General features: G+C 42.2%; 1 protein-coding gene across 3 annotated transcripts in view; it reads left to right on the top strand.

Annotated features, from left to right (window-relative positions):
- TSPAN4 (tetraspanin 4) overlaps positions 1-21,269 on the top strand; it is a 419,532-nt gene that overhangs the window by 17,493 nt on the left and 380,770 nt on the right. Inside the window, exon 2 of one of the 3 annotated variants that reach the window (XM_059849115.1) lies at positions 1,728-1,846. The exons of the other annotated variants lie outside the window; for them this stretch is intronic. The gene's annotated coding sequence lies outside the window, so the exon portion shown is untranslated. The remainder of the gene's footprint in view (positions 1-1,727; positions 1,847-21,269) is intronic. 3 annotated transcript variants of the gene reach the window in all.

Below are 21,269 nucleotides of genomic sequence, written 5' to 3'. Positions count from 1 at the left end.
ATAATGAGAGAGAATGTTTATCATATAAACAAAACATTCCTTGTATCATTTGCCAGACACACTGTAACGGAGAAGGAGCTGAATGGAACAGGTCCACATGGATGTAACATGGATAAATTGCTGTTGCTGAGGCGGTGAAAAAAGGGGAACTGGGCAGAACTTTTCAAAGAACAGAAAGTAAATATCCTTTATCATTTATGATTCTGTAGTCTGGATCTCTATTCAGCAAAGTACTGACAAATCCCTGTTCAGCTAAGCGTTCAGAGGTACATTTCCAAAGGTTTTCAAGTCTGAAGGCACTGAGAGCAGCACTTCAAAGGGCTTTCAGAGTGTATTTGTTCTAGATACCTTGTACCTAAAAGGTCCATGGAGAGTTTTCTCCTTAGTCCTTGTTAGTCCCTTTCCTTGACTCCAAGATCTGTCTTGCATGGGTCTGCCTTAGCCAAGGCAGAGCAGCATGTGCCAGAGAATTTTTCTGAAGTGAGGCCTTTGTGATATCACAGATCAAAAAAAAGAATGATGGGGAGCAGAACCAACCAGAACAGGGCTGTTAGTAGGGCCAAGCACACAGGTGAGACAGGATGCCAAGCCCAGTGCTCCTGGGAGCAGGACTGCCCACATGGGCAGCAGCTCAGGAGCTTGCGCTGGGCTGGTGGGGCTGCTTTGCTTGGCGCAGACATTCTGTGTGAAGTACCCTGCAGAGATTTGAAGGTGTCATAGCGATTAACTAAGTGGGAGCTTGAATGACAAAACGCTCCTGTTACGCTGCTTAGGCTTGGCAGCAGGAGAGGTGTCGGGGCGCTGCTGCTGCTGCTGCGGCGCGTTTCGGAGCCGTGGGAGTTTGTGACAGAGCGGAGCAGGTGTGAACACTCCAGATCATGACTAAGTGACGTCTCGGCTGATGAAAGAGTGCTGTTTTCTTCCTTTCCCTTCAATGTTTTCTTCCAAATATAATTTGCCTCCATTATGTATTTTTTCTGTCTTATTTACGGTTACTGGTGGCTTGCAGTTTTGTCAGCCTATTCCTGCTGCAGGCATGGAAAGGAGAGAAATAGTCTTTTCTCTGTTGGTTATCAGAGGCCCCATAAGCATTGAGGCACTGCACAAGGGAAGAAAGCTCTTGGTCTGGGGAATATGTCCTCTGAATGAAAGTAGATTGGCAAGGTCTGTCTCTAGCATACCTGGAGCTGGGAATGGAATCCATGTCTCCTGGGTGCTTAATCCAACTTCCCAGGTTCTTATAGGCACATAGTCTTGTGTGGCAGTCTTTGCTGGCCTGCTGGTTTTTATTTTTTTATGTATTACATATTTTAGTTGCTGCTCTCTGGAAATAACTATTATTTCAGCTGTGGCAATTTCAGCTAGGGAATTTTACAACTTGGGTGTGCAAGTAAATGGAAATCTGTAAGACCTGAGGTTCCTAGTAGAAGCTGGGATTCTCTTCCTGATGCTTGTGGATTGACACAAAGTCTGGAGGAGGTAGGCTTACAAGTGTCTTACTTAGGTTTCCAAAATTGCCTCAGGCTGCAGATTTGACTGTTTTTAAAATATGTGTTTCAGTATTGAATTCCCATACAGAGTGGCCATTAATTCAGCTGGCTTCTATTTTCCTTATGCCAGGGAAAAGCAGAAAAGAGTAGGATGAGGAAGACCAAGGATTCTTCTTGCCCTTTTGGCCTACAACCATTTATTTTGTCAAGTACCAACTCATTTCTTAATCTATGTAGGTTTACTGACTGTTCCTCAAGGCACTGGATCAGGGTATCTGGAGCAGCTGGCACAAGTCCTAAGGAATAGAAGCTCCTTCATTACACCTGCAGCTGGGAGTTCCCACTGCCTCTCAAAGGTATGTTTGTGTACAGAAATAGGAGATGTTTGACTTCTGGGTAAACAGAACTATACTTATTAGGTGAGGCTTTTCAGTTATTCTTATTTTCCTCTTCTGAAAATATCCGCATAAAACCAACCACTTGCTTTTTTGAATGTACTGAGTTTGTGTGGCAAGGTTTGGCTACTGGTGGGAAGCTACCGGGGTGACTTCTGTGAGGTGCTGCCAGAAGGTTCCCCCGTGTCTGACAGGACCAATGCCAGCTGGCTCCAGGATGGACCAGCCAGAACCAGCTGTCCCAAACTGGCCAAAGGGATATTCCAGGCCATGTGATATCTGCTCAGCAATAAAAGCTAAGAAAAAGGAGAAGCAGGGTGGCATTTGTTACTATTGTCTTCTGCAGAAATCTCTATACATACTGAAGCCTTGCTTCCTGGGAATGGCTGAATACTTCCTGCTGATGTGAAGGAGGGAAATAACTTTTATTTTCCTTTGCTTCCATGCACAGCCTTTGTTTTTTCTTTATTAATTATTACCCATAATATTTTAAAGTCTTATTTTCTTCTCCCTGAGTCCTGTTGAGGAGGGAAGTGATAGGGTAACTTGGTAGGCACCTGGTATCAACCCAACACACTAAGACGTCTAGGCTTTAAACGACAGATGTTCTTATTCAAATGTGCAATTTAGGAAGCATTCTGTATGCTACAAAGTACATTGTACAAAGTCTGTCCTGTAAACAGTAAGATGTGGCCTTTAAACATGGAAATAAGAACCTGATTTTCAGTTAATAACACCCAATGCTATATGTGTGAGCGCAAACCTGCTCCCCATGTATTATATAGTATGGTATATACTACTAATCTTACGCTTTGGGTAGGAAAGCATATTAATGTTCATTTTTTTGTCTAGTCAGAGTGCACACAGAATGCACTAGCATTTGCCTTAAAGCCTTTTTTGGCAGAATTTCCTGTAAAGAACCCAAGCAATGTATTTGCCTGGAGGACAGGGCACTTTATATTACCATAAAATAAATTAGTAAATCAGCCAAAATGTTGTCTAGTTCTGCAAATAAAACAGTGGACTGGTGGCTGAAGATTTATCTTTATTCAGCCTGACTTCCACTTACTATGTCTGCTTGTTTCTAACCTGAATTTGTCCCCCAAATGTGTTGCAAAAACAAGTACTTCTGTGTCATAAAAATAAAAATAATTCAGATGCCACTTGTGTGAAACAGTTAAAATATACTACTTGGTATAACTTCTTTCAGTCACTTTTAAGCAAACATTTTGGAAGCAATACCAAACCTCTTGTGTGTTGGGGGTTTTGAGCAGATACCTACATTGTGGAAACTGAGACAAGATTTCTTTGGGTTTGGGTTGGCTCGCATTGCTTTCTGCAGAGCATCTTGCACCTTCCAAGTATGTAATACTGGCCCTTTGTAACAAATGCAGTGTGAATTCGACTACGGGCGTGTGCACTGATGTTGGACAGTGAAATTGCATTATGGGTATGTTTTTTGAAGCTAATTCTTCTGGTTATCCCACCTTACTGCGCTTGAATAATGGAGTAGCTTCAGAGTATTTGATTCATTTTTGGATAGAGCTAAACTGGAAGCTCTGTTCCAGGAGCACATATGGCACTAGTCTGGTCCAAGTGCCGCATCCCAAACTGTGAATGATGTGGATCATGGGGTCCTAGGGAGCAGCTTCTTTGCTTTACAGGTTTGTTCCTAGACAGCTTACTTCTCTTTCTGGTTTATGGAATAACTTGTGTAAGGTTGGTGGTGCTCATGGGGCTGGGAGGACAATGCGGGTGCTGTGAACAAGCCATGCATGGAGCAAAAGTGCATTCGTGCATTCTGCTTCCATACACACCTAAAACCAAGGAAGGCTGAGGATGTAAAAGCTGAGTACAGCCTTGGTTGCTGTGGTTATGAGATGGAGCTCAGGATCCTGAGCGGAGGAAGTAAAACAAAAAGCAGGATCACATTTCTGGACTTGAAATGAAGTGCCATTAGATGTTTCTGGAGCTAAACAGGGTTTTGATTATATACACCGAGCAACCAGAGAATGTTACATTGAAAACCAAATTTACAAAACCTTCTAATGTGTTCATATTTCTGTCTAGTTCATAGTTTTCTTGGGAGTGCTGTTCTTTTACTACTTTCTACCAGAAAATCCTGTTAGGGCTTGGGACAAAAGATGTGCTTTATTGGGGTCAGATGCATGTGAAAGAGGGTGCTTGCTCTGGTTGTTGCTAGGCTACACTTGTGTGCTCATGTAGTAAAAGAAATTTTTATATGTTAGGAGTGTCAAAGTGTTTCACTTGATGCATGATGTCAGTCAATGCTGTTGTGTAATGAGTAGATGTGGTTAATTTTTCACGTGATTGGCAGTAGTTGAACTCGTTTCCAAGTTAGTCTAATGCCTGGTAATTGAAAGTAGTGAAAATACTTCCTATAAAAGGTGTTCTTTAGTAATTAATAGATGTTTCTGAATCTGTGCTTTAAATGGAGACCCTGCTTCTCACAAACCAAGACAGTTTGTTGATATTCAAGGATTGTTTCCTTGAGGAATGCATTCTGATAAGCAAGAAATCAGGCAAAGGGTGTAAGAAACCTGTGTGTATGAAAAAAAAAGAATAGTCATTACTCAAGTACAAGCAGGAAATACACAAGAGATGGAAGCGGGGTCATGCCACTTGGTATTAATATAGAGAGGTTGTCAGAGTAAGTGGAAACGAGACAAGGAAGGCCAAGGTCCATCTGGCGTTAAATTTGGCTGAGGATGTCAAGGACAACAAGAAGGGCTTCTTCAAATACATCAATAATGAGAAAAAGTAAGGATAACATCAGCCTGTTACTAAATGGAGGAGGGACCCTGGTTACAGAGGCCACAGAGAAGGCAGAGATACTGAACACCTTCTTTGCATCAGGCTTCACTGACAAGTCAGCTCTCAGGAATCTCTGACCCAGAGACCAGAGTTCAGGGAATGCTAGAAGGAACACTTTCCTTTGGTCAAGGAGGACTGGGTTAGAGAACAGCTAGGTAAACTTGACATTCACAAGTCCATGGGCCCTGGTGGGATGCATCCACGAGTGCTGAGAGAGCCAGAGGGTACCATAGCCAGGCTGCTCATGATCATCCTTGAAAAGTCATGGAGATCAGGAAAGGTGTCTGAGGACTGCAAGAAACCTATGTCATCCCAAATCTTCAGAAAGGGCAAGGAGGATCCATGGAGCTCCTGGCCAGTCAGCCTAACCTCAGACCATGGAAAGGTGATGGAGCCCCTCATTCTGGAGGCCATCACTGTCCACATGGATGGCAAGAAAGTGATCAGGAGCAGACAGCATGGATTCACTTAGCCTAAATCAGGCTTATCCTACCTGATTGCCTTTTAGATTGAAACAGCTACCTGGATGGATGAAGGAAGGGCTGTGGTTACTGTCTGCCTTGACTCAGCAAAGCTTTCAGCACTGTTTAGGAGGGTGTTGTGAGAGAGAAACTCAGTGTGGCCTGGATGAGTGGACAGTGAGGTGGGTTGAGAACTGGCTGAACGGCAGATCCCAGAGGGTCATGATCAGCAGCACAGGGTCTGGTTGGAGCCCTGTCACTGGTGGTGTCCCCCAGGGGTCAGTACTTGGTCCAGTATTGTTTAAGTTAATTCACCCATGACTTGATGAAAAGGTAGAAGAGCTTCCTCAGCAAGTTCCCCGCAGACACAAAACTGGGATGGTGAGGCCCTTCAGAAGGACACTTCTGAAATTCAACAAAGGCAAGTGCAGGGTCCTACATGTGGGGAGGAATAACCCCCTGCACCAGCACAGGCTGGTGGACAAGCAGTTCAGTGGACAAGGCCCTGGGGGAAAACAAGCTATCCATGACCAGCAGTGCCCTTATGACCAAGAAGACCAATGGTGCCCTGGGGTGCATTAGAAGAGCGTTGCTAGCAGATTGAGGGAGGTGATCCTGCCCCTGGTGAGGCACATCTGCAGTGCTGTGTCCAGTTTTGGGCTCCTCAGTACACAAGAGATGTGGAACTTCTGGAATGGTTCCAGAGGAAGGCAGCAAAGATGACTGTGAGAGGGCACCATCTCTCTTAGGAAAGGCTGAGGGAGCTGGGGCTGTTTATCCTTAAGAACAGATGAGTGAGAGGAGACCTCATCAGTGTTTTTTTAGTACCTGAAAGAAGGGTCTTGAGGATGGAGCCAGGCCCTGCTCAGTGGTGCCAACCAACAGGTCATGGAGCAGCAGGCAGAAACTGATGCACAGAAATTTTCAACTGAACATGAAGAAGAACTTTACTGCATGAGTGACTGCATTGAAACAGGTTGCCTAGAGAGGTTGTAAGTCTTCCTAAGCAGAGATACTGCAGAACTGTCTGGATACAATCCTATGCCACGTGTTCTAGGGCACAGCTGGTTCAGCAGGGACATTGGACTAAATTATTCACCGCAGTGCCTTCCAACCTTTACCCATTCTTTGATTGTGATTCTATGCAAATATCTTCATTCACACTCTGAAAGTGAATAATGCATTTTTTCTGTGAATTTACATTTCTTATGAGCTCCAGGAATTTAGGAATAGCAGCAATTGTGAATAAAGCAGATCTATTTTTATTAAAAGAAATATGAATTGGATGTCTTATTCAAAACTTTTAAAGTGTTTTATATAGAATGTGTCATTGTCTGTCCTAGCTTCAGTATGAATCAGCATCAGGATATGGATTTTTAGTGTATATATGTATTATTGCTATTTGTGTCTCTATTCAGGAATTCAGAGTAAGGTGAGGGCCAGCTTGCATCCTTTTACCCCTGACAAGAAAATGGAACAATGCATAGAATGCAAAAAGAGTTTCAGTCTTGTCTCTGAATGTTCTTTCATCACATGTTATTGTCCTTGAACATCTATTCTGTGTAATCACTGGAATACTTCTTAGGGTATTGAGGGGTAACTGAGCAGTCCTGCTTCCCTAATTCAAATGAGCTGCTCTTCTCTCAGTGCAAGTCTCTCACTTAAAGTGCATGGGGATAAATTGAATGTCTTCCTGATATTGTCCTTGTGTCTGTCCTGGGAGAAGTCCAAGTGATTTCCCTGAGCAGTCTTATAGCACTTTTGTTTTTTGTTTCAGCCCTGTGTTTATGGGATTGTGAAAGGTACTGCCTGTTTAACCATTATGTAATATGGTTTTTTGAGTCATAGAATGTTAGGGTTGGAATGGACCTTAAAGATCATCTACTCTCAGCCTGCCACTGTGGTGGGCTGGGACACTTCCCACTAGACCAGGTTGTTCAGAGCTCCATCCGTCTTGGCTTTGAACAATGCCAGGGTTGGGGCATTCATTCTTTGGGCAACCTGTTCCAGTGCCTCACCATCCCTACAGTAAAGAATTCTTCCTGATATCTAAGCTAAATTTCTCCTTTCAATTTGTAGCCATTACTTTGTGTCCTGTCACTACAGCTCCTGACAGAGAGTCCTTCTCTGGCTTCCCTGTAGGCCCCCTTCAGTTACTGGAAGGTTGATGTGAGATCTCCACACAGCCTTCCCTACTCCATGCTGAACAGCCCCAACCTAGCTCCTTACAAGGGGTCTTGTCGTACAAGGGGGTGTTGTAGCTTCGCCATAGGCTGCACCTCTATTCATTTCCTGCTGCTTCTAAATCAGGTGGTGTTTTCTTGCTCTCAGTAATATAATTTGGCTTTGAAATTCCCCTGCTGCAAGGCTAAAGCTCTTGAGTGTGGAAACTATGGTGAGTTTCTTGTGGTTGCTTAATGCACCTAGACAAAATGAGAAATAACACCGTCGAAGGAGTTGTGTATTGCTGCTCTTGAGCATCAAGTTTCTGCTTCTGCTTGTGGACTTAGCTGAACCCAGAGGTTACATCTAGAAGATATTTCTCAAAGCTTTCGTCTGAGCACTGCAGTGCTGCTGTGTTTGCCAGTGAAAGCTCCTGGGGAGGTAATGAAGGACTGTTAGAAGCATTAAGTGCTCTGTGGGATAACAGCAATACCTTGTGTGCTGATGAACATGTAAGCTAGAAGATCAAGCCTTTGCTTCCCCTGCATTTTAAAGGAGAGCAGTGAGCAGGGAATCCGTGAGAAGTTCAGCATCATGAAGGAAAAAATTCCAGTCATTTTCCAGTCACTTTTGTCTGTACTTCTTTTGGGTTTTTTATTTAAAAATATAGCAAGACCTTTTTAAGGACACAGTTTCTAAATGATAAATATTTTTGGTATGAAAGAATTTTTGTCTTAAATTCAGTTTTGTCTAATTGTTGCCTTCTGGTATAGATAGAGGGAGAGTAAAATGACAGCTGTCGGAATTTTGCTAGAAGTGACATTTCAAGTGAATTTTGCCTGTGAGGATGGCTAACAGCTTATCCTCATGCATTGCTTGAGAGATAATGGGACTGTCACAACATTCATATCTACTGCCGTTTGTTTTCATTGTTTAATGTGCATGATCACTGGAGCTCATAATTAGAAAATAAGTTCCTTTTAGGAATATGCCTTATAAAGCAGAACTCAAAATTAGTATCATTATGAATACCACTGTGTGTATGACTCCAACAAATATGAGCACCTAGCCATTGTTTGCTTTTTTCCTTTGCAATCATCATATTATTCCCCTTGTGGCCCTTAAATATTGGCCTGATTTTGACTTCTGTAGGTAATTGTCTAATACAACTCTTTTGGAATGGAAGCAACCTCCAAGTTAATTTTGCTCTCTGAAGTGTTCAGCTTCTTAGGCAGATGTATATATAAAGGCTTGGGTTCTTGCTGTAATGATTAAAGCACTGGGGAATATTATATTGTACTCACAGAAGTGAACAGGTTCACTGGTTCACTCATTCTGACTAACCTCCTGTGGAAAGGTGAATTTCAAGATGCAGTGTTCTTGTGGCTTTTGTCCATCCTCTTTTGATAACATGTCACAGCACTGATTTGTACTTTGGTTAATGTTTGTGTAGGCCAGACCCCCTGGTAGTCTGATCTGTGCGTGTGACAATGTTGGCTCACTGGTTTTGCGTGTGTATTTTGACTGCTGGAAATTCTCTTGGTACGTGCATTCAGTTCTACTCTGTGTTGCAATTACTGTGTTGGCTCTTTTGATGAGAACTGAAGGTGTCCCATGGGGAAGTTTTGGCAGAGGGCAGCTTTGGATGCCTGCAGCAAGGCTGTTTGTCGCCTAATTCCCCTCATTTCCATGTGATGGCACAGTACCAGGCTTGTTCTAAGACTTTGATGGTCAATTAATTTGTTCTTTTCTGTTCTTGAATTGGAAGCTAATTGAGTAATTGTGAAGGGTGCCAGATTAAACTCTGTTTTTGCTCAGAGTGCCAGTGAAAATGCCTTTCCCTCACCTATTTCCTCGGGAAGCTTGGGAAATGCCTTTCCCTCACCTATTTCCTTGAGAAACTACACTTGAAAAAATGCGCTTCTATGATCATGCTTTTTGTGAGGTTGTCAGGCATATGCAGACACTTAGCACATGCTGGTAGTGCTTGACTCCGTCAGCCAATTTTAATCAAATTTGTAAGAAGGTGGGGGTCCCATCTTTTCACCCAAGTAAGCTCCTGGCATCCTTTAGCTTGGTGAAAGAGCTGACCTTACTGCAGTCGTGGCAACACAGGAAATCTAACAGGTGTCAGTGTTCTTGTATGTTATGGACATGAGTTTGACTCTCCTTGTGAACATGTTTTGTGAGTGTATGATATTACTATTTTCCCTTCCTCTTCTTCCCTGTTTCAAAACACAGTCTGGGCTATAAGGAAGAGGTCTGAAGCTGCAGTTCCTTGAAACTTTAAAGCAACATTTTTTGTCAGCATTTTAACTGTGCAGTGGTAAAGATGAGTAATTTTTGATTGTGGTCAGCCATAAAAGGGGGGAAAACATTTTCTTATTCAAAGCTCACTGCAGGATCAGTCTATGTGCTTTAATTGAGGAAGCTTGTAACCTGTTTTGTTGAGTGGTGATGACTCTCTTGCACTGCCTGGAATAAAGTTCACCCTTTTGCCTCATGATAAACAATGTTCTCTGATTTTCATGGGAGTCAGCCACCACTTGCTTTTTTTCCCCAGACAACTGGCTTGTATGGCTTATATGGCCATGGAACAACAGGTAACATGTGTAGTCCAGTGCTGAGGCCAGTCAAACAGTTCAGGAATTGCAGGATTCACCTTTGCCCATACAGACTGGTCTGCCTCCCTTGCAAGCTTCATGGGACAAAGGGGAGTACAGACTTGGTTATCCTCTGCTTTGATGAAATGTGGTATTGTGGTTTGGATTTGGTGTTTTGGGATGAGAAGAGGCTGATAAACTGCCAGGTACTTTACTGTGGAATTGGGATACAGTCTTGGAAAGGGAAATGCAGCCTTGCTAGGAGGCAGTGGGGTGTTGTAGTCTGATCCTCCCCCGTGTTCCCCCTTGCATCACAGAGGGGAATGGTCATGGAGGGAGGGAAGGAAGATGGTCAGGCTTTCATAATCTGATAGGTTTTCAAGAAAAATCTTGTACTCTGTTAAATATGCAATAGTTTTTTTCTTTGCAGTCTGTGATTTCCCATTTCTTGATCTCCCTCTCATCACCATGCTTACATGTATTAATCTTTTTGCTGGGAAGTCTTGGCTGTTGATTTTGTATTGTTTTACCACCTGCCCTCCCCACCCCTATTTAATGTAAAATTTTTTCCTTATCTGAGGTTTTATTGCTATTACTTTAGGAAATGGTTGAAAAATATCTTGTTCACCTAAAGTTCACCTGCTCTTGTTTAGGATTCAATGAAAAAAACGGAATAAAGATGATACATGTTGCCTTCCTGCTTTTTGAAGAACACTGATCTATTTTGGGACTTTGTCACTCCACCTACAATACATGAATTCTGTATCAGTTGTCCAAAGGTAGTCATTCCAATCTTTTTGCACCAATATATTTCCTCAATTTCTGGGCTCCTTTTTCTTTTGCTTGTGAGAAAAGAGGGTTCTTTGTACAATTTTGTAAAGGAAAATTTAGTAGGGGAACCTGAGAACTTTGAGTAGAGGCAGATGTTAACTTTGGGGATAGCTGTGTGTTGCTGCTGACTTAGAGACTTGCAGTTCCTCTTCAGGTTTTCCGTGGGGCAGATGTGTATTTCCCCACTCCTGCTAATTGCAGACTCTTTCTTTAGGCCCTTTTCTGGGGAGTTCTGTTGTGGGGAAGATGCTGATTTTAACAAAAGAGGAACACATGAGCAGCCTCATGAGCGAGTGTTTTTAGGAGAGTGGGAGTGAAGTGCAGGAAGGGAAGGAAGGATCTGTGCTTTGGACAGTGGTGGCTTGCACTGGTGCCTGGAACGTGCCACAGCCATGTCTTGAGTAGAATGTGCCTCTCAGGAGGAGGTGGTAGCAGCTGTCTGGTGCTAGTTATGGTGTCTTTCCCATAGGATTGTCTGCAGGGACTTCTCAAATAAAGGTTGCTTCACTTAGCTTTGAGATTGTCTCTGGGTGTCAAGGAAATAAACAAAAGTAGCGCTTTTTGTTTTCATAGTTAGAGGGGGTCGAGAAGCAGAAGCTGCTGTGGAGGTATTATAATATGACTGTGAGAAAGAAGGTGCCATGGGAGTTTGTAGTACCTCTTCCCTTCCCCTCTTCTCCTGTGTTTCAGAGGTGATGTTTCCTGGGGTAACTGGTATGGAATGGCACAGGAATAGAACAGAGCAAGTTCTGTGGAACTACTGACAGCTGGTGTCAAACACAGCAAGAAAGCAGTGATTTAGGAACAACTAAACAGAGATCACTAAATCACTAAGCAGTGATTTAGGAACAACTTCTGTCTTAACCATGCATTTCTCCTGAATTCTTGAGTGTTGCAGTGCTGATGCTGTTGGTTCCTAATTTCTGTGATGTCCTACCAAGCAACACAAGAGATGACAAACGAAGTAGTGAGATTTTTGTTGATCAGTGCTTATTGCAGTGACCAACATGGCCTTGCAAGCTCATTAACTGGCTGGCAGGTCTTGCTGTGTAGCTGCATTGACTGAGTCTGTGGCCATGCAGGGTTGCACAGCCCAGTGCAGGGAGTAGGACTGCAGTGCTGGAACTGAGGAGAGCCTGCTCCCATCTTGTCTTACCTGATGGTGGTTTAGCTTTGGGCAGTCATGACTGTGCTGAGGTCAAAGAGTGACAGCTGACTGGATGTTTTCTATAGAACTGTCATCCTGCTGGTTTTCTGGTTGTCCCCCAGGCAGACAGGGTGTTGGGTGTGCAGTCTGACTGCTTGTTCTTGGCTTGGTGTCACTTGTTAATTACTGTGGCAAAAGTTTAGAGGAAGAAGAATCTGGTGGTTGATGTATGAAAAGTTGTCCCTAGGAAGGTAGCTGTGAATTCCCAAGTGGAGCCTATGTGCTCCATACCTGACTTATCTCTAATACAGCAGACAGAATAATGAAACTGTAAGGCTCTTTCAGTGGAGTAGTTAGACTATGAAGCAAGAGCTGATGAAATCTAATAAATAAAGCATCTTGATCCATTAAAGCCTTTGCCTTCACTGAAAATATTCATATTCTTAAGTTCTTTGTTGGATTAGGGTAATATCCTCTAAATAACCTGGCTGATAGAACAAAGGATGAGAATTTTAGGAAAGTATAAGCAATCAGCAGTAATAGAAATTTTTCTTTTTTTCAGTTTGCTTTTGAGGTTAAAATAACAGGAACCAGATGTAAAATAGCAGATACGTTTAGGACTTGATTTCACATTGTCAATTACCATGTCGTGTCTCCGACAGAACGGAAGGCAGAAAGAGCTGTCTGCTCTGCCAAATGGGCAGGAATTTTAAATTCTCTTCTGTTTCTCACTTTTGAGAAGCTAAATCAAAAATACTTGTTGCTTGCACAAGTATCTCTGACTCATCGGCTTGAAGGTGCTTTCCCAAAGGAAGAGTAGTGTTTATAGTTATTCTCATTAGGTAGTGCTTGTTATCTACAAGTAATTGAAGTTATATATATGTTCTATAAAACATAACTTTAAAAAACCCCTTATTTTCAACAGAAACCTTAAACAAAAGCTATATTAGGCTACTATTGTATTAATGATACTATAATTAATTTGCTATTTCCTGACTCTTATTTAGAAGTTGGAAGCTTGGCCAAAGTGCATTTGGAAGATGAACAAAAGGGTTTGATTTGCCAAGAGACATGACCTCTTTTGGGGCAAAGAGTGAACCATCACTTCATGGAATTTCTCTTGAAAAACACTTCCTTCTCATTGCTATAGGTCTCACTCAAACTACTTTCCTGCCTCCTTCTGTTTTGCTAGAGGCTGAGTTTGCAAATTATGGCACTTAAGGAATTATTGCAGGCTGGAAAGGAGGGATGCTGACGGAATTGTGCCTGTCAGTGGGATGTTGTGAAAGTGTCTCTTTTAGGACTGTTTACCTAAATTTTTAAGAGCTATCCCAAGAAAAGGATGATAAACGTACCTTACATAGTGACATCTTTTCCCATTAAATATCTATGATGCTTGTCAGTATTTGTATACTACAGCAAGCTAGAGGTCAGAAAGGTACTGACAGCACAACTTTGGTATGTTGTTTTGTTTTTAAATCGGCTCCCTTTCTTGGAAATCTGAGTTCTGATTAGACTGAGTCCTGCATGAAATGCAGGCACTACCAGGTGGAGTGGAGAAAGACATGGACTTGTTTGCAGGTGTTGGGCTGACCACACCACGGTGTCTCTCTGGAGCAGCTAACTCTCCAGTTGACTGAGAGCTTTGTTTCCTGGCTTCCTTGGTCTTCCACCAACCCAACTAGAAAAATTACAAAGCTAGGTCTTACTGAAGAACAAAATGCTGCTGAGTGAAATAAGTACATGTGTTAGAGTTCGGCAATATCAGGGTGTGAGTGAAGAGGGAAGCAAGTCTCAGTTCCTGAAGAGAGGTGCTTGCTTCAGTCTTAGAGATGATGTGAGAGCTGAATTCCTTTCCTAAGGGGAAGAAAGGGTGTCTTTCTGAATCCTCTTAGCTGGAAGGCAGGTGCTGTGGAGAAACTCCTTGCATTGGATAAGTTTGTGTTCTGTCTCTGCACAGAGCCCTTCCAATACTCTGTGTATGTGAGTTTGTGTGAGATGACTCTCAGGGGACCTTAATGTTGCAGTTACCATGGGAGCCAATTCAAAGTAGATTGTCATGCCATCAGAGCTAAAAGATATGTGTAAATCTGTGCTAGCATTTTGCAGATGTTTGGGATTTTGAAGATTTCTTGCAAGAAAAGTATTTCTATTATTTATGTAGGGATATTACTTCTTTGCATGTTAAGCATTTCTGAAATCAGCCTGGCTCTGTGGTAGACAGGACAAATAGACAATCCAAAGTGAGTAGAGTAGAAGAACTTTAACTTGAGATAGATGTTTCCCCTGGGAATTTTTCTGTTTGGTTGTAGTGTTTCTGAGTTACTTCTATCCCATTCCTATAGTGGACTAATCAAAATCTAAGCAGAATCTTTTCTCCTTGCATATCTTCATCCTTTCCACTGTTCTGTTTGTGTTGGCTGACACTTTCACCTGTCACAATTCTCAAGAAAAATCCTCAGCTGGGACTTGGAGGTGCTCATTCTAGAGAAGACCACTGTGATAAGCACAACATGTTATGCACCTTGGACTTGTTTTTTCATTTGTGAAAATCAAATGGTTATTCATGCTGGACCCCTACAGTTTACAACATCTGCTTGTTGCAGAACTTGCTCAGTGACTTTGGACTTAACAGCTTGGGGGCTGAGCTCTGGACCTCCAGGACCTCTAGGTTCCTGTGCTGACAGTGCTTCTAGCACTCACAGCATCTCAGGCCACCAGCATAGCAGAAATGGCAGATGTGCTTCTTTGGAAACTTTTTTGTATGAAGTTATATCAAATCTCTAAATTTTAATTGCTAATTTATTTTAGAAAGAGCGGTTTGTCTCTGACCTACATGTGGGACTCAAAAGTGACTTTCTGTCTCTTAGAAGACTTCTGGTTGTTGAAAATCTGAAGTGGTATTAGGACTACAGGGATGCTGTTGTCTCTTTTTTTGTAACCTTTTTTTTTTCTGCTGGTAGTGTACACTCTTAATTCTTCATGGAGAATAAAGCTGCATGAACAGGTGGAGAGTTAGGAACTGTTTTATCAGTTGCTCTTTGTAGGCCCACTGGGGAATTAGAGGAGAGCTCTTTTTGAGCAGAACAGATTAGGGTTTTATTAATGCCCTCCCTGTAGGATTTTTTTAATTGTTCTTGAGGTTTTTTTCTTTCTTCAGTACAGAAAAAAAACTGATCTGTGAGAAGAATTTTTAGTATTAAGGGCTGTAGATTTTGATGACTTCTCAAAAAAGAATAAGAAAACCCTCAGTCACCTCTGGAGACCATTCTTGTCCTATGCAAAAGTTATGCATTGAAAAATCAAATTCTTTGTTCCAGTGTTACTGGAATTGTTTAATTTGGTTTTGCTCATTTCTTTGGAGGAAGTGTTGTCTCTGCACAAGCTATTAAGAGAGCTTCACTGTATCATTCCCTAGACCTATGGCATTTTCATAATAACATTACTATCCAGGCAATTTCATTCAGATTTTATCAAATACTCTAGGCAGGCCTGTTTCAGGAACTGGATGTAATGATAAAAATGTGAACACCTCCTTGGTGAGGAAGCCAAATTACAGCGAGAAGTAGAGTATTGCTAAGGAACTGGAAGAGTTGTTCTTCTTCAAGAAGAGTATAAGCTTTTGTTGCAGGTGACGTGAAAATGAGGGAATCTGCAAAACAGAGGAAACAAAGGCTGATATCCTATATTGGATAATAAACTGATAGTTGCTCTCATGCAGGATTCAAAAGTGAATCAGTGAAGGATCTGGTTGTACAGTCATGGTGTAATTCAGCACTCGTATGTGTTGTAAAAACTTCCAAGGACATTTATGGTAGGACAGCTGTTGATGAGCACTTCATGCCCAGGGAAGTGGTTGTGTCACCATCCCTGGAGGCATTTTAAAAATATGTAGATGTGGCAGTGCTGGGTTAATGGTTGGACTTGATGATCTTAGGTATTTTCCAACCTAAACTGTTCTGTGATTTGGCGTTTAGCTCAGTAGAATCCTTGTTGCTAAAGGATAAAGCCATTCTTTGCAGAAGAGACTGTTTTAATGGAAGGGAGATGAGGATATTGGTCCTAGTCTGTGAAATGAACTTTTATTGAACATGATGTGCCCGAGCACCTTTCATTCAGGGCACACGATTTCAGCTTCCAGCAGAAGCTGTTTGTACCTGTTTAAAAGCTGTTCTCTCAAAACAATGCATACTGCTGTGCATATGATTCTCCCTCAGGGAAGAGAGAATAAACAGAGCATCAGATATTAGCTGCAGCACTTCGTGCACTGCTGGGAGGCACTGGGATACCACAGCAACACAGGCAGTGTCAGAAGCTCTGCAGCACAGCAGAGGAAGTGTCTGTGCCAGCAGATGTGTTTGATGTTCACCACAGTATTTCTCTAGAGCCATGGATAAGCACCTAAGCCAAAAGTATTTCTGCTCCACAGCTCCCAGCTACTCTGTAAATACAGCTAGAACACCAAGCTTTGTGAAGCTTGTGGCTTCAGCAAGGCCAAAAAACAGAGAGGTAGCTCTTTTTAAGATTGAGGCAAGCTATCTCTGCCAGGAAAACTCACCTCAGCCTAGCTGGTAAACTTCTGCCTTCCCTATGCTGTTTGCTGCTCAAAGCAAGCTTGACTTCCTGAGCTAATACAGTACAATTTCTTGAATGATTTTTATTGACAGGATTTTTACAAAACTTGCTTTGGGATTTAGGAACCTACTTGTCACTGGCTTTCCTCGGGGCATAAGCTCATTGATTCACTGCGGCTGTATGGAGGGAGTCTGAGTGCTGCTACAGCATCCTTCTGAAGATGCTGGCAGTGCTGTATAAGCAATTCATGAGGCCTTACAGGCAAGGGAGAAAAATGGTTTGCTTTTTTTATCAATTGTTTATCTGTGGGGGTAAAAAAGGCTGCCTCCATTATGCTGACAGAGTGGACTAAGCAAGGGTTTGGGGTCTGCAGTGGCAAATACTGCCAAGTGAAGAATGACTGTTGATATTGCAAGGGGTGCTGGTGTTAGAGTACCTGCCTTATATACCAGATTTTTTGGTCACTATTTCTTATGTAAAATTCAAATGCTTACTCTAAAGTGAACTGTAGTTACACAGTTTTTTGGAGAACAGCAAAGATGTTAAAAGGCTATGGGTTTTCCATTTTTTCCTTTTTTTTCTTTTTTTTCCCCCCTCCCTTTCCTCATAACAAAGCTACTCTGTCCAATCTGGGCTTTTGATTTTCAAATTAATTTCTGAAAAGATTTCCCAACAGAGAATTTCTATTCCTAGCCATGAAAGACTGAGCTTTAGAAGTAGTGTTTTCATTTAAGAAATTTGATCTGTAAAAATGCTACCTCCGCATGGGCACTGTATGTTAGCACTGTGGGCACGTTCCTGTGCTGATTTCTTGTAAAAGATAGTCTTTTCCCTATGTCTTGTTCAAAGAGTCTTTTACTTATTTTTCAGGCCTGAAGCTGGTACTGGTGTAAAATATGATAATGCCTTTAAACTGACAATTACCTGGAGATATTTTTTCTCGGATAAATTTCTCTGCCATGACTTTCCTGTCCTGTGTTCAGAAAAAAGGCAGCAGTACAATTCTTACCTGCTTTCTGTTTTGTTTAACCCTGTTTTAAGGCAACTTTTCTTCAAGGATCACAGTCATGCATTTGAATTGGGACATCTGATCTCAGCTGTGCTGGAAGGGCAACATAAAAATGACAGAAGCGAGACAAAGTGTAATGTGAACAAGCTCCAGTAGCTTAGTTTTGGAAAGCTTTGTTCAAGGTATCACATAAATATGACAGAAGATAGTTTTATGGTTTAAAAAATAAAGACAGAATTATGTAGGTAATCTTTGCAACCTAGTAAAAGTATCATAGTACACAGAAATTGAAGTGCTACAGCTTCCTATGATCTAAATTGGCATCTAATCTCAGTCAGTAGGTGAAACAACACTTGAGCATTTTGTTTATAGTGATTGCTTTTTTTATCACTTAAGAACAAAGTGGTATTTTGAAAACCTTCATAATGTGAATCTGGCAAATAAGGCAATTCAGGTAATAAGTAAAATCTCTGAAGATCAAGGAGGCTTTACATTTATAATTGGCCCAGACCTTTATTTTAATGTTCTGCCTCTAAGTCTGACCACTGCTTTGTGGGGAAGACTTACTTGGACAAAAATACTTTTCTGTTTAGAACCTAAACCTGTGTTTTGCCCGTTATCTGGGATTTCTTTTTTTCAAATCCAGAAGTTGCTTTTCTTTAAATGGAGATGCTTGATTTAATAGGGACTGTGGTATTTGTGGAGCAGTCTCTTTTCTTCTCATCAGCATAAAACCTTCAACTTAGGTTTTTAGACAGCTTTAGTTACACAGAATTAACCTAAGTAGACATCTGACTAGTCTTTTAGGGCTTTCTTCTGCAGGTGACAGGGGAAACAAAAGGGAGATTCATTCCACCTCAGATAGTGCTGTTGAGGAATACACTGAGAGCAGGTAGCTGGGTGTGCAGCTGCAGTGAGATCTGCAGGCACGCCCTGGCTGGGGGACATGGTGGGAGCCCCAGGCAAGGGACTGTGAACTGGTGCCAGCCCTTTGCATGACAAAGTGTGACATGTGGCCAGGTGACTGGACTCAGCAGGATGATACCCTTACAGTCTGTGGGCTCAGTAACTGGGTGAGGAGGGAGTCAAGAGGGGGTCACTGGAGCTGCCTGCTGTGAAGGGACTTTGGTTTCAGCAGTGAAAGTCTGGGGTTGGTGGGAGTGTGACTGACAGAGTGGCTCCTGTGTGGTCAGACAGGGCAGTTTCTCTATCAGGCTATACTGGAGTTACTGGTTCTTTCCTGTGGCTGTACAGAGAACCCAGATGTCCCTCTGAGACTGACTCTATTAAGTGGCTCAAGTTGTGTAGAGATGTTTGCGCAGTTTGAAACCCGAGCATCGTCCTTTGAGCAAGAACCTTTTGGGTTCCAGCTGACGTTGCTCCTGGTAGCTTGTCATTCATTTGGATGGTCAGCCATATGAGTGAGTGCTTACCTAGCAGTTCTGCCATTTTTTGTCAGTGTGGGTGGGTACATTCTCACTTCAAGTCTTTTGTCCTGGAGCTGGTTAAAGGATGCACGAGGGGCCCTGCTATAAAGATCCCAGCAAATTCAGTAGTGTTTTTTTACCCTCACATTTTTGGGTTTTTTCCCCCATCATCTTCCATTTCTTCCTTTCTTCTCATCCAACTATTTATTTTTAAATGAATATATGTTTAAAAATTAATTTAAAAATTCCACAGCTGTTAGATACAGAACATCAAAAGTCAATGTCATGCAGCTCAATGCTGAGCTGCAGACTCGCTGTTTGACTTTGATAAAGCCAGATGATCTACGGTATCGCTTACCTGTCAGTGAAAGACAGACAGCTACCTCCAAGGGGCTTCTGAAGGTAAGAACAGTCAGGATTTTAAATTCATACTGAGTGCTGAGAGCAGGATGGAGAAAGGAGAAGGTATTGCATGTTCCTGTGTAACCAAAATGTCCAGTGAAAAGTCACATACGGTAAGTCCTGCTTTCTTTTCTCCTTTTCCACTTCAGTGCTTTAGCTTGAAGATTCTGCAGAGATTTCACTGACAAATTATAACTTTATAGAGATGAAAACTCTCTTGTTTTGCTTTTTCTGTTTAAATTTCAAAAAGCATCATGGTATCATAGGCTACTAAGCTGACAAAAGAAAGGTCAGTAGGAGAGTGAGTTTTCTCTGGGCAAGTTTCCTGACCCAAGACAAAGGCAGCAAAGAGCCGTCAGAATACATTTTTGTCACAGGAACAGAAGAGGAAGACTGGACACTTACCAATTGGTCTTCACAAATGGGTTGCTCTGAAGAATCATAGAAACATTCCAGCTAAAGACTGGGATGCTCTACTAGGCCTGGAGTCATAGTGTGAAAAGATTGCTTTTGGGGCTGTCATATCATCCTTGCTGTTCTGGGTGCTGGCAGCTCAAAATGTCTTGATGGGGGACACAGAAACCTGATTTTTGCTCAGGAATGACCAACAAACGTGATCTCATTTCTAAGAGAAGAGTGTCTTTCTCTTCTGAGTTTTTGATGGATGAATTGAATTTCTACAGATCCTTTCCACCCTCACCTGTGACTGTCCAAGCCAATCACTTGCTCATTCATGTAGCTACAGAGCTAATTCTGCTTCAGCTCTGGATAGGTTCTGCTGGACCTGTGCTTGATTACTAGCTCTGTTTACCACAAGGGAGCAGTTATTAATGTGCTCTCATTTTTAAGCCTGTTATAACTCCTTCACTTTGATTAATTTCATTGTGGAGCTCTTTACTCTTTTAGCCTGTGTAAGATGTAATTCTGATTGTAGAAGTGCTTCCGTTGTTTCCTTCCCAGCTGAAGGAGGAGGCAAAAGGGCTATTGATTTTTATATAAAGATGAGTTTAATGAGACCTGGGGGTTGGGCTTGATCCAAGGCTTACTGGAGTCAGTGGCCATCAGTCATTAGATTTCAGTGGATTTCAGGCGCTGGTATCTGACTTACTGCCATGATGTTCAGCTGCTTGTGTAGCAGGGGTTTTGTGGGTCTTCATAAATCGTTCAAAAGCAGCAAACTCTGATAGTGGGGGAGGGTAGGCACGCTGACCAGATATCTAACAGCTTTTTCTTTTCTTCTTGTGATCTGTTTTCTCCTATTTCTGTACCTTTCAACCTTGAATGTGTGGTCGTGGCACATGTGATAGCAATTTGTAATGAAGCACACAGCCCCAGATAAGACAGCAGAGCTCTAACAAGGAGCTTTTAGAGAGAAAAGATTATCTTTAACTCTGAGCTGAGCTGTAATTTGGTGGGTATTAATGCATAGATTTTTAAAAATGAATAGTGTAATTTGTGATAGGAAGGACATTAAAAACATAGACGTGAGCTATGAGTGATGTAACTCAGAGGTTCAACTGTGTTAGCAACTGGGCCAGATCTGACCTGCAGGCCAGTCATGTTCTGTTTTTCTTGCACACATGTGCACATGTTTATGGTTTGCCTATGAGCTGCCTTTTCCTTTAAAAAGGAAAGATTTCTGTTGCACACACCAGAAGATGGCCCACTGCACTGCCCCAGACCAGCTTGTGGCAGACATCCCCAAAATACCAGACCATCTTCTCAGCCATAATTCTCTCTGCAAATGACTGCAGCAGCTCAAGCTTCATTTTTCCTCCTCTCCCACTGCTTTTTCTCTACTGACTTTTGATTGACTGGTACTCTAGGTCAACCAAATGCCGTCCATTTCCCCTGATATAAAAGCATGCGAGCAGTGCATTGCTCTTACCTATTCAACCCTCAGGAGCTTGTTCTGCACAGAAGCTGGCTTT

This window comes from Haemorhous mexicanus, chromosome 6 (assembly GCF_027477595.1).
Source record: "Haemorhous mexicanus isolate bHaeMex1 chromosome 6, bHaeMex1.pri, whole genome shotgun sequence".
In the NCBI taxonomy this organism is placed as follows: domain Eukaryota; kingdom Metazoa; phylum Chordata; class Aves; order Passeriformes; family Fringillidae; genus Haemorhous; species Haemorhous mexicanus.
The sequence above is the reverse complement of the archived record's forward strand: the minus strand, read 5'-3'. Positions and strand labels throughout refer to the sequence as shown.